Source organism: Macaca mulatta, chromosome 3 (genome assembly GCF_049350105.2).
Source record: "Macaca mulatta isolate MMU2019108-1 chromosome 3, T2T-MMU8v2.0, whole genome shotgun sequence".
In the NCBI taxonomy this organism is placed as follows: domain Eukaryota; kingdom Metazoa; phylum Chordata; class Mammalia; order Primates; family Cercopithecidae; genus Macaca; species Macaca mulatta.
In genome coordinates, this window is record NC_133408.1 from 167,417,510 (window position 1) to 167,430,609 (window position 13,100).

Here is a 13,100-nt window from a genome sequence, read left to right on the forward strand (position 1 = left end):
CTCCATGATCTGACACAGTCTACTTATATGACTCATCTCTTATTCCCTTCCTCCTCTTTCCTTCCACTATGGCCAGTCTGGTCCAATTTTGTGTCTGTCAAAGAATTCCGCTAGGCATGGTGGCTCATGCTTGTAATCCTGGCACTTTGGAAGGCCAAGGCGGGTGGATCCCTTGAGCTCAGGAGCTCCAGACCAGCCTGGGCAACATGGTGAAACCCCATCTCTACAAGAAATACAAAAATTAGCCTGGTGTGGTGGCACATACCTATAATCCAAGCTACTCAGGAGGCTGAGGTTAGAGGAGTGCTTGAGCCCCGGAGGTTGAGGTTGTAGTGAGCCATGTTCATACCACTGCACTCCAGCCTGAGTGACAAAGCAAGATCTGTCTCAACAACAACAAAAAAATCAAGTCTGTTCCAATATCAAGGGTTTTGTACCAACTTTTTCTTCTGCCTGGAAATCTTTCCTTCCTGAAAATCTTCAAAGGGCTGCTTCCTTCTAATCAAATATTTACATTTTAATTCAGTTGTCATGTTCTCAAAAACATATTCCATTTTACTTAAAAATAATCCATCCAGAATCAGGGAGGGGTAAGAGATGCAGGTGTAAATGAAACAACAAGCGGCCCTGAGATAATAATGGTCAATGATGGATGATGGATATGTGGACGTTCATTATTCTGTTCTCTTTATTTTAAATACATTTGAAGTTTTCTGTATAAAAAGGCTTCTAAGGGATCCATCCTCTCCCTGCACTCAGGCTCTCTCTTTGCTCCTCTTACTTTCTGCTGCTTCACCTGCTCATGCCTGTTGGGCATGTGGTGCTGTTTCCTCTGCTTTGATTCTCTGCTTATGCTCCAGACCAGTTTAATTCCTACTCATCCCTCAGGTCTCAGATTATACATGCCTTCCCTAGGGAAACCTTCCCTGACTCATTTATGTTCCAAATTGCCTTGTTCACAAGTGAGAGCTCAAACTGGTTCAGGTAACTGTAAAGTCCAGAGTTAGCTTCTGGCTTGATCCAGGGCTCAAGAAGTGTTACCAGGACTACTCATCTCTCCATCTCTTGGCCCGATTTCCTCTGTGTTGGCTCCATCCTCAGAGAAGCTCAACCTCCATAGTGGTAAGATGATGCCATGTCTCCAGCTTTCTCCTTCACATTCAAATCTAACATGAAGAATGGATTTATTTCTCCAAGAGGGTTCCAAAAAAAGCTCCACAGCTTATTCTTACTAGCTTGGGTGACTTCACTCTGGGCACAGTCCTGTTTTAGAATCAACCATTGGTGCTGTGGAAATGTAATGATCTGATTGACCAAACAGGACTGAGTCTTCCCTGACACTAATGGATAGATTATGTGTGGGGTGAGGTTGCCAAACCCCAACCAGAATTACAGGAAGTCTGAGGATGAATCCTGGAGAGGCAAACAACAAATGTCCACCAGGAATTTCTTAACTAAATGTTTGCATAACAACCTGTCCTCTTTAATAGCACTATGATAATTATACACTTATGTATAATTTGTTTAATATATGTGTCTCCCATAACACTGTACGGTCAACTTGAGAGAGACTCTGTCTCCTTTTTTCACTGCTGTATGCCCAGTGCCCAGCACAGTTTTGGCACAGGATACTCAGTAATTTTTTCAATAACTATGGTACTAATACACACACATGCGCGTGCACGCACACACACACACACGATACAAAGCAGTAAAAAACAAAAAATTTTTTCAAAAAATATTTTTTCCTTAACCAAGTAAATACCCAATCCTCCCATTTATCCCTAATTTATCCCTTACTAAATGTTCTTTTTTATTTTCTTCACAGTATCACCGTCTGAAGTTATATCTCACATATTTACCTATACGTTTATGGTCTGTTTCCCTTCCTATCCCACCACCAACCCTTGCAATAGATTAACTCCATGACAGCCAGTGTCCTTGCCTTATTTACCCCTCGATGTGTCACAAAGGTCCAGCACAGCGGCTTCAGAGTGAATGTTTAATAAATATTTGACCAGTGAAGGAATAAAGGCTGGGAATGGTGGCTCATGCCTATAATCCTAGCACTTCGGAGGGCCAAGACAGAAGGATCACTTGAGGCCTGTTCCTGTTCCAGGCTGGAGTTTGAAACCAGCCTGAGCAAAATAGTGAGACCATGTCTTTACAAAAAACTTAAAAATTAGCCAGGAGTGATGATTTTGCCTGAAGTCCCAGCTACTTGGAAGGCTGAGATAGGAGGATTGCTTGAGCGCAGGAAGTTGAGGCTTCAGTGAGCCATGATTGTGCCACTGCACTCCAGCCTGGGTGACACAGCGAGACTCTATCTCAAAAGGAAGGAAGGAAGGAAGGAAGGAAGGAAGGAAGGAAGGAAGGAAGGAAGGAAGGAAGGAAGGAAGGAAGGAAGGAAGGGAGGGAGGGAGGGAGGGAGGGAGGGAGGGAGGGAGGGAGGGAGGGAGGGAGGGAGGGAGGGAGGGAGGGAGGGAGGGAGGGAGGGAAAAAGAAAAAGAAAAGAATGAAGGCTCCAAAATTTCCATTCATGGCCATGAGTTCTCTCCTGAGTTCAAATCTATCCTTGAGCATTATTTCTAGACAACTTTACCTGGATCCCCACAGTGGTCTTAAATTCAGTATTCTCAAACTTGATACACCCAAGATTGATCTCAGTATGGCCAAAATCTTCCCTAAAATGTGTCCTTCTTCCTCTGTCCCTTATTTTAGTGGAAATAAAATTTGATAAGGCTGAAATGCATTTCTCCCTGGACTTCTTTAATATCCTTCTGATTTTCTCTTCCTTTTCTGGTTGGTCCTTGTTGTTTCTTGTCTGTCTCTGTGTGCTCTTCTCACTGCCTACTTTTCAAATGTTAATGAGACATTTAACACTAATGAAAGACTGAAAGAGCTCCATCCCAGGGTTCTTGCAACAGAAGAAAAGAAATACAAATATGGAATGGGAGGTGGTAAGGAAAAACCCTGTGAACATGAACTGGAATTGGAGATATTGGTATAAATTCATGATTTCTAAAATGTGTATGTGTATATGTATAGTTACATGCATACATATGTATTATATACTTACATACAATACACACAGACATTTCTTACCTCTGTCTGCTATAGGAACCTAGGAACAAGACACCCCAGTAGCCATGAGCTCACATAACCATCCAGATATTGGTCTCTAATACTAGTCACCACTAAAAGGAAGCAGAAATCTGTGGGCAAAGAGCTGATTCTAGGGCTTGGACACAGAAGGCGTAAGATGAGCCAGAACCATGTTTTTGTTTGTTTGGGGTTTTTTGTTGTTGTTGTTTTCATTTTTGGATGGAGTTTTGCCCAGGCTGGAGTACAATGGCATGATCTTGGCTCACTGCAACCTCTGCCTCCCGGGTTCAAGAAATTCTCCTGCCTCAGCGTCCTGAGGAGTTGGGATTACAGGTATCTGCCACCACGCCTGGCTAATTTTGTATATTTTTTAGTGGAGATGGGGTTGCACCATATTGGCCAGGCTGGTCTTGAACTCCTGACCTCAGGTGATCCAACTGTCTCTCCCTCCCCAAGTGCTGGGATTACAGGAGTGAGCCACTGCACCCGGCTCCAGAAACATGTTTTTATGCAAGAAAGTAAGACAGTACTCTAAAAAATGATGGAGGTATATCACAAGAACACAAGAGTTTGAAGGGACTCTTGTTCTCCAAATGCAATTTTAAAGGGAAATTTGAGCACAAAATAATTAAGTAAAATAACAAACTGCAAACCATTGAGAAACTATTAGTCCACACTTATGATTGATGGATGGATGGATGGATGGATGGATGGATGGATGGATGGATGGATGGAAGAGAGGGCAGAGCTCTTGCTTAGAGGATGCCAAGGACTAAAAGGTCAATGCAGTGCAATGCTAAAGATGAAAAATCATCATTTTGCAACCATCATAGCAAAGATTGGATTATCATCAGTAGATGCTAAATTTAGAGGGGGAACTTTGATGAGGAGCAGAATATTTGCATGGAGTTAAGTGTTTCCCCATATATTACTTATTAGTAGCAAAACAGACTATATTAACTATAGTCAAGAAATCAGACATCTTGTTCAAGTGATCAAAATTAATATCCCCAATGAGGAGCAGATGGATATACTTTGCCTCTGGATGTGATACCTTAAGAAGATCACAGTGTCTCCAGCAGGGAATACATAACCTGAATCTAATCATGAGGAAACATCTGACAAACCCAAAATCAAGAACCTTCTATTAAAAGGGAGGGGGTAAGCTGTATTATTTTTAAAATGTCAATATCATAAAAGACAGTGAAAAAGTGAGAAACCATTCCACATTAAATGCAACTAAAGAGACATGACAACTAAAAGCGGTATGTAATCCTAGACAGGATTCTGTACTAGAGAGGGAAATAATCCTGCAAAGGACATTATTGGGTTAATTAACAAATTAGAATGCAGATGGTAGATTAGATCATACGAATAAGGGAGGAGACCACCCTTCATATTGTCTTATACCCAATTTCTGCCTCCAAAGAAAGAAGTAAAAACTAAAAGGCAGAAATGGAATCCACAGATAGATAGCCCAGCACAGCACCCTGGGCCTGGTAGTTAAAAATCAGCCCCTGACCTAACTGCTTGTGTTATCTATAGATTTCAGACATTGTATGGAAAAGCATCATGAACATCCTGTCCTGTTCTGTTCTGTTCTGATTACCAGTGCATGTAGTCCCCAGTCACATACCCCTGCTTGCTCAATTGATCACGACCCTTTCACGTGGACCCCTTAGAGTTGTAAGCCCTTAAAAGGGACAAGAATTTCTCACTCAGGGAGCTCGGTTTTTGGAGACTTGAGTCTGCCGACACTCTCAGCTGAATAAAGCCCTTTCCTTCCACAACTTGGTGTTTGAGGGGTTCTTGTCTGCGGCTTGTCCTGCTACAATACAATTGTAGATATTAAATTTACTGAAGTTGATAACTATACTGTGGTTATGTAAGAGAATATCTTTGTTCTTAGGAAATATTCACTGAAGATTTAAAGGGCAGAGAGCCATGACATATATAATTTATTATCAAACGGTTCAGAAAAATACATATATGTGCACAGAGGGAGCAAACGATACAGCAAATGGAACAAAATTTTAACAATAGATGAATCTGAGTAAAGAATATATTAGTGTTCTTTGCAGTAATGTGAAATTACTTCCAAAAAGTTTTTCTCAAAGGGGGCAGATGTCACTCTTGGCCCTCTTGTATCCAGATGCTACACATTCCTTGAGTAATCTCACCCACGCTAATGCCTACATCACACACTACAACTATCTTTATCTCTACTCCAACCTGTGCTCTTGAATTCCCAAACTCTATTTTCAACTCACTTCTAGACATCTCCACCCAAATGTGCCCTGGGTGAAACGTACCCCCATCCTAAAGGCATCTTCTTTCTTCTATGAAATGGGCACCATTCTCCTCCCAGCTGCTTGGGTTCCTCAAAGAGAGCTGCACTCTCTTTGCCACAATCTGGGGAACAGGAAGACACTGGAGCCACACCAGAAAAATGGAAGCCTCGCTTGTGACCCACTCTCTCCCACTCAAATCAGTTCCTGATTCTAATCTCCAATGTAGCTTCAATTACCTCAGGAAGCCGAGTTGCAAAAGCAACTGATACTGTTCTTGATGTGCTAGTCTCTGCAATCCAGGAAAACAGAATCACAAGAAACTGGAACAAATGGAAGAGCTAATCTACTCCATCTGCTACATTCCCCCCTGCCCATTGTCACCACCTCTGCCTGTCCATGTGGCTAATGCCAGCTGGGCCTAGTCTTGCAAAGCTTGCAAAATGAAGTGTAACTTTCACTTGAGTTTCTTGATTCCTTGCCGAATGAATTTCATGTACTGTCCCTTCTTTGTATTCCTCCATTATAGCACTTGCCACATTGAATTATAATCCTTACTTTTTGAGACTATATCCTGGGCTAAACATTGACAGGATGCATTTCTAGTGACTAGAATAGTGCCCAGGATAGAATAGGATGAATAAACAGTAACACAGTCATGTGCCACATAAGGACATTTCGGTCAACCATAGACCACTTATACAACAGTGGTCCCATAAGATGACAATGGAGCTGAAAAATTCCTTTTGCCCAGTGATGTCACAGACATAGCAATGCCAAACCACCATGTATGTTTGTCGTGATGCTGGTATAGACAAACTCACTGTGCTGCCAGTCATATAAAAGTACAGCATACACAATTACATACTGTACATAGCACTGAATAACAATAATAAATTACTACGTTACTGGTGGATGTATTTATTATGCTACTCTTTTTATCATTATTTTAGAGTATACCCCTTCTACTTAAATTTTTTTTTAAGTTAACTGTAAAACAGCCTCCAGCAATTCTTTAAGTAATATTCCAGAAGAAGGTATTGTTATCATAGGAGATGACAGCTCCAGGCGTGTTGCTGCTCCAAAGACCTTCTAGTGGGAAAAGTTGCAGAGGTGGAAGACAGTAATCTTGACGATCCTTACCCTGTATAGACCTAGGCTAATGTGTGTGTTTGTCTTTTTTATTGTTTAAGACAGAATCTTGCTCTGTCACCCAGGCTAGAGTGCAGTGGCGCGATCTCAGCCCACTGCAACCTCTGCCTCCCAGGTTCAGGCTATTCTCCTGCCTCAGCCTCCCGAGTAGCTGGGATTACAGGCACCTGCCACCAGGCCTGGCTAATTTTTGTATTTTTAGCAGGGACAGGGTTTCACCATGTTGCCAGGCTGGTCTCAAACGCCTGACCTCAAGTGATCCGCCTGCTTCAGCCTCCCAAAGTGCCAAGACTACAGGCATAAGCCACAGCACCTGGCCTGTGTCTTAGTTTTAAACAAGAACATTTAAAAAGTAAAAAAATAAGTAATTTTTAAAATAAGTAAATTTTAAAATAAGAGCTTTAAAATAAAGCTCTTAGAATAAGGATATAAAGAAATAAAAGGCCAGGTGTAGTGGTACACACCTGTAGTCCTAGCTACTTGGAAGGATTGCTTGAGCCCAGGAATTTGAGTCCAGCCTATGCAACATAGCAAGACCCTGTCTCTAAAAATAAATAAAATGTTTTTGTATAGCTCTACAATGGGTTTGTGTTTTAAACTAAGTATTATTATTAAAAAGTCAAAAAGTTTTTAAAATGTAAAAGTTCATAAAGTAAAAAAGTTACAGTAAACTAAGGTTAATTTATTATTAAAGAAAGAATAAGCTAGGCATGGTGGCTCACATCTGTAATCCCAGCACTTTGGGAGGCTGAGGTGAGCAGATCACTTGAGGTCAGGAGTTCAAGACCAGCCTGGACAACATGATGAAATCCCGTCTCTACTAAAAATACAAAAATTAGCCGGGCATGGTGGCATGTATCTGTAATCCCAGCTACTCGGGAGGCTGAGGCAGGAGAATTGCTTGAACCCAGGAGGCAGAGGTTGCAGTAAGCCAAGATCATGCCACTGCACTCCAGCCTGTGCCACAAAGGGAGACTCCATCTCAAAAAATATATATAATAATAATTTTTATAAATTAAGAGTAGCCTAAGTATACAGTGTTTATAAAGCGTACAATAATTCCTAGGCCTTCGTATTCACTCACTCACTCACTCACTCACCCAGAGCAACTTCCAGTCCTAAAAACTCCACTCATGGTGAGTACCCAATACACATGTACCATTTTTATCTTATAACTTTTTTTTTCCTTTAGTACTGTGTTTTTTACCATACCTTCTCCAAGTTTAGATATACAAATACTTAGACTTGTGTTACAATTGCATATAGTGTCCAGTACAGTAACATGCCATGTAGGCTTGGAGCCTAGGACCACCGGGTTGTCCATATAGTCTAGGTGTGCAGTAGCCTATACCATCTAGGCTGTGTAAGTACACTCTATGATGTTCACACAATGATAAAATCGCCTAACAACACATTTCTCAAAACACATTCCAGTCGTTCAGCAACACATGACTATATAACCTAAATGTTCCAGGCTCCACCTATAGGGTTAAAATTTTGGCCCACAAACACTAGCCCTCACAGGTGGGAGTTCCTGGATAGGTTACCCTTAGTTGGCCAAATCAATAGCATCATCCTTCTGGTGTCTCCCCTTTTCCCCTTTCTCCTTTCTCTTCTTTTTTTCTTTTTCTTTTTTTTTTTTTTAGACAGAGTCTCGTTCTGTCATCCAGGCTGCAGTGCAGTGGCACGATCTTGGCTCACACCACTTCCCCGGTTCAAGCGATTCTCCTGCCTCAGCCACCCAAGTAGCTGAAACTACAGGTGCACGCCACCACGCCCAGCTAAATTTTGTAGTTTTAGTAGAGATGAGGTTTCACCATGTTGGCCAGGCGGGTCTTGAATGCCTGGCCTCAAGTGATCCACCCGCCTCCACCTCCCTATGTGGTAGGATTTACAGGCGTGAGCCACCACACCTGGCTTCTCTTCTTGTATCTCGTTAAGAGTCCCAGGAGCAGTGGCAGGGGAGGAAAGGGAAGGCTGGCACATCAATGGAGCTGCTGCCTTGCTGTCCCTCTCCCTCTGTACCTACTGCTGCTCTGCTCACCCAGGCTGACAGTGCACAAACCCCCCACGAACCTGGCATCCTACTCCGCTAGCCATCCAGCCACGACCCATCACTCTGGACAAGAGTTTCTACTCTACTCCTAAGCCAGATCAGTGATAGAGCCAATTTGTCCTGTGTGAGTCTTGGTTTCCTCTTTTTTTAAAAGAGGGGCATGATCAAACATGCTCTAATATCCCTTTCAGATCTAACATCCTGTGATTCCATAAATGTTATTCTCCCTTAATATCCAATCTATTAATACAATGGGCTTGCACAGTCTGGGCCTTTCGTCCATGCTTTTCCACTGTGGTGGATGCACTTCCCCATCTAAGCCATATTATGCAGATCAGATCATCACTCACAGCCAGGTTCATGTCCTGAAGCCTTTCTTCATCACCCTGGATCACTCCCTGCCTCCTCACCCTCATATGATCCATTGATCAACCACTCTCAGCATACAGAGTCCTCCTGGGATTGCAGCCTGGAGGCACATGCTGTGACCCTCCACAGACTGTAAACAACTTCAGGGAAGGAATTATGATTTATATTGAAGAAGCAACACGGTTGAAATGGAGAGAGGAGGAGAGACGGGTACAGCTGCATCACTCATACTGGGTTAGCAAATCTCCTCTCATTGGGAAATCAGGCTCTGATTCCCTGGGGCTGTTGGCCCAGTCAGCCACCACAACTTGAAAGATACATCCAGATACAGCCAGAGTCAACCTCAGGGCTGAATGACCAGGGGCTGCTGCCTTGAGTGATTTGGGCCCGAGGTGTCTCAAAAGTATGGTTCACTAACCACTGAAAATACCATTTCCTTCTGTACCCAGGGAACTCACTGACCACCAACCATTCACAAATACTGACCAAGGCACTAGAAGGGCTCCCAGAAAGTGCCCTGGTAAGACTTGGAAGAGAAAGGGCACACCACAGTTGACTCTTACCTCATGCCAGAGAAGCGTATCTCACCTGGTCCCTCTTCAGAAGTTGGGTACTGGTCTGAAAGAGCAAGTGTCAGCTCACAGAAAAATATCAACTTTTTTTTGTCTATGACTGAGCCTAGGTATCAGAGACAGAATAAAATTCCATTTGTCCAGAAGTTTGCCACAGTCATAGAAAGCCAAGAAGGGACAATCCCTAATCCCTTGAGAGATCAGGTAATGGAAGTGCTTATTCTACACAGTCCTCAAGTCCAGGGGCCTCTGATATACAGGTTCCCCATCAGGAAAGCTTATTGTTGGAGTCCTCATCAAGGGTAAGACCTGAGAGGCCAGGTACAATGGCTCACACTTGTAATGCCAGCACTATGGGAGGCCAAGGTGGGAGGATTGCTTGAGCCCAGGAGTTCTAGACCAGCCTGGGGAATGTAGCGAGACGCCATCTCTAAAAAATAAAATTAGGCAAAGGCTGGGCGTGGTGGCTCACATCTGTAATTCTAGCACTTTGGGAGGCCAAGGTGGGCAGATCACTTGAGGTCATGAGTTCGAGACCAGTCTGGCCAACATGGTGAAACCCTGTCTCTACTAAAAATTCAAAAATTAGCCTGGTGTGGTGGTGCACACCTGTAATCCCAGTTACTCAGGAGGCTAAGGCAGGAGAATTGCTTGAACCCGGGAGGTACAATTTGCAGTGAGCCAAGATAGCACCACTGCACTCCAGCCTAGGGGACAGAGGGAGACTCCATCTCAAAAAAAAAAAAAAAAATTAGCCACCCATGGTGGTGCACACCTGAAGTCCTAGTTGCCTAGAAGGCTGAGTTGAGGCAGGAGGATCACCCGAACCCAAGAGTTCAAGGCTGCAGTAAGCTATGGTCATGCCACCGCACTCCAGCTTGGGCAACAGAGTAAGACCCTGCCTCAGGAAAAAAAAAAAAAAAAAATCATCCTCCAGGTATGGGGATAAAAAATTAAAATTTAAAAAATAATAAGACCTGAGACCCAAAGTTTGGCTATGTGCCTGAGCCTAGAGTCCTTACCACATCTTATTTTCTCCTTTTCTCAGTGATCTTCCAATTAGCTCTGAAGAGAATTCCCTGATGGGACCAGGACTAGCTCCCCAAGTCCTCTAACAACCAAAGGAAACTATTTTACTTAACATCAATTCTAGTCATATTCCCAGAGACCTACATTAACAAAGCACATTCACTAATATGGTTAACGAAAAAACTAGCAGGAAAGCAGCCCAGTAGGAGAAAGCAATACTAGCAAAAATTAAATCTCTCATTCTGAAGGCACAAGGTTAATATTTTTCAGTTTCTTGTTGATTCATTCAGCTATTTATTGAGCACTTACCATGTGCCAAGATATGAAAAGTCCTGAGAGCACAAAGATGAATGGGGCATGGGAGTGACCTTGAGGGATTTATAGGGCAGTCAAGGAGACAGAGAAGTAACTTGAAAAATGAAAGCACAAGAAATCACTTCTGTGTCCAAGGTCAACATGAGCAAAGTGCTGGAGGACCTCACAGGATGAAGTCCCTGGGTATCAGAAAAGTCAGGATGGAGGAAGTGACATTTCAGGTGAGTCTTAAAGGATAAGATCACACTACAAAGGTTTGGGATGGGGTGAGGAAGGACTTTGAAGGCAGAGGGAACAATGTGCCTGAGGATTCTAGATGTGAAAAATTTAAACTTGCCAGGTAATACAATGCAGGCACTCAAAAACACCAAAGAAGCTTGGCCTCCAGACTTAGCTCAAATCTCATCTCAGCTGGCTCAGGTTCCATTTTGAGCAGCTATTCTAGTGGAGTCAACAGGATACCAGGGCAGAATACCCGCAAGGGGCCTGTGAAATTGCTTAGACTGAGACTTCCCTCATGCTCAAAAGCCGAGTAGCTGTTGAACTAAGGGAAAGACAATGGACTCTACTCTAAATACAACCCCTTCATATATTTCAACTGTGGACAGCACAGCCTCAGTTAATATAAAATGTATGGGCCAGGAGTGGTGGTTCACGCCTGTAATCCCTGCATTTTGGGAGGCTGAGGCAGGTGGATCATTTGGCGTCAGGAGTTCGAGAACAGCCTGGCCAACACGGTGAAACCCCATCTCTACTAAAAATACAAAAATTAGCCAAGCGTGGTGGTGCATGCCTGTAATCCCAGCTACTCGGGAGGCTGAGGCAGGAGAATCATTTGAACATGGGAGGCGGAGGTTGCAGTGAGCTAAGAGCTGAGATTGTGCCGCTGCACTCCAGCCTGAGCGACAGAGGGAGACTCTGCCTCAAAAAAAAAAAAAGTATGAAATGTATGCGTAAACCTACATTTAAAAACTCATTCATGTAAAGTTGTATCAGGATTCAGATTCCTTCTGTGAGATATGGAAGTAGATCATGGCAATGGATGAATTTATACTGAACCAGAGATGCTTTCCTTGCTAAAGTCAAGGGACGGGGCATTTCTTCTTAGGAGGGTCATTTCTTCTAGGCAGCCTTTGCTTTTATGGGCTCCCTGCAGTGTGAGTTTGTCAGCACCTTCAATATTTAGGTTATCCAGGAGATCTGGATCCCAGGAAAAAGTCTGTCACTATTCAAATTCTCATAAAACTGACTTGTAACTAGAGTCCATTTCATAAATTTCAGTGTGTAACAGCTCTGCTGCTAGGAAAGTAGGTTTCCAAGAAATTAGGAGGCAGTCATTTGGCACTGAAGAGAGGACCACCTGAACAAGGACCCCTTCTTCCTTAGCCCATGCCAGCAACTCAGCCCCCTAAATTTCTCAGGGAGCAATACTTCTTCAGTGCTCCACGTTGCCCTCTGCTGGGAGACAGCACAGACATCGGAAAGGGCCTGGGCCTTTTGGTCCATATAAACATGTCTGATTCCTGATTCTGCCATGACTGGCTCTGGGCCTTGGCCAATTCATCCCATCTTGCCAAGTCTCCACTCACTCATCTGCAGAACAGATGCTTCAGATTGTTGTGTGATTTAAATAAGGTAGGGGAAATGTTAGTAGTCTCCCTCATAGCAGACATTTGGATAAAAGACAGTCGTCATTTTTCCTTTTGTTTACAGCCACGCTTGTGACTAAGAAATACTGGATTTAAATCCAGAAGGTCTCAGTCTGCTAATTCTGCTATTTAACATTCCTGGTGGAGATAAAAAGAGTGTTTTAGCACCTACCTTGTTTCAGACACTATGCTGGCTTTTTATGTAATTAGGGGTTCTTTTGCTCCAAAAACCATCCATCTGAGGTCATCAGACTGCCTGGGGGAAAAGGGGGATGAGGTGGGAAGGGGAGAGTAAAGTGACTCATCCATTAGGATTCTATTTCCAATTCCCAAAACTGTTTCCCCAGGTTTTCCAGAGGTGATAGTTGGAACATACTGTAACACCAGCTAGTACCCAGTCCTCTTTTATTGTGTTAGAATTACCCAAGTTCTAAAGTTAGCAATGATCTAGAAACTGGGGACAGAGCAGCTTTAGGGCTCTTATGAAGAACCACTGTTGCCTGTTCAACCCTATAGCGTAGCAACTTTGCTTGGCTTCAACTTATAGCTGGAGACGTTCTCTCCA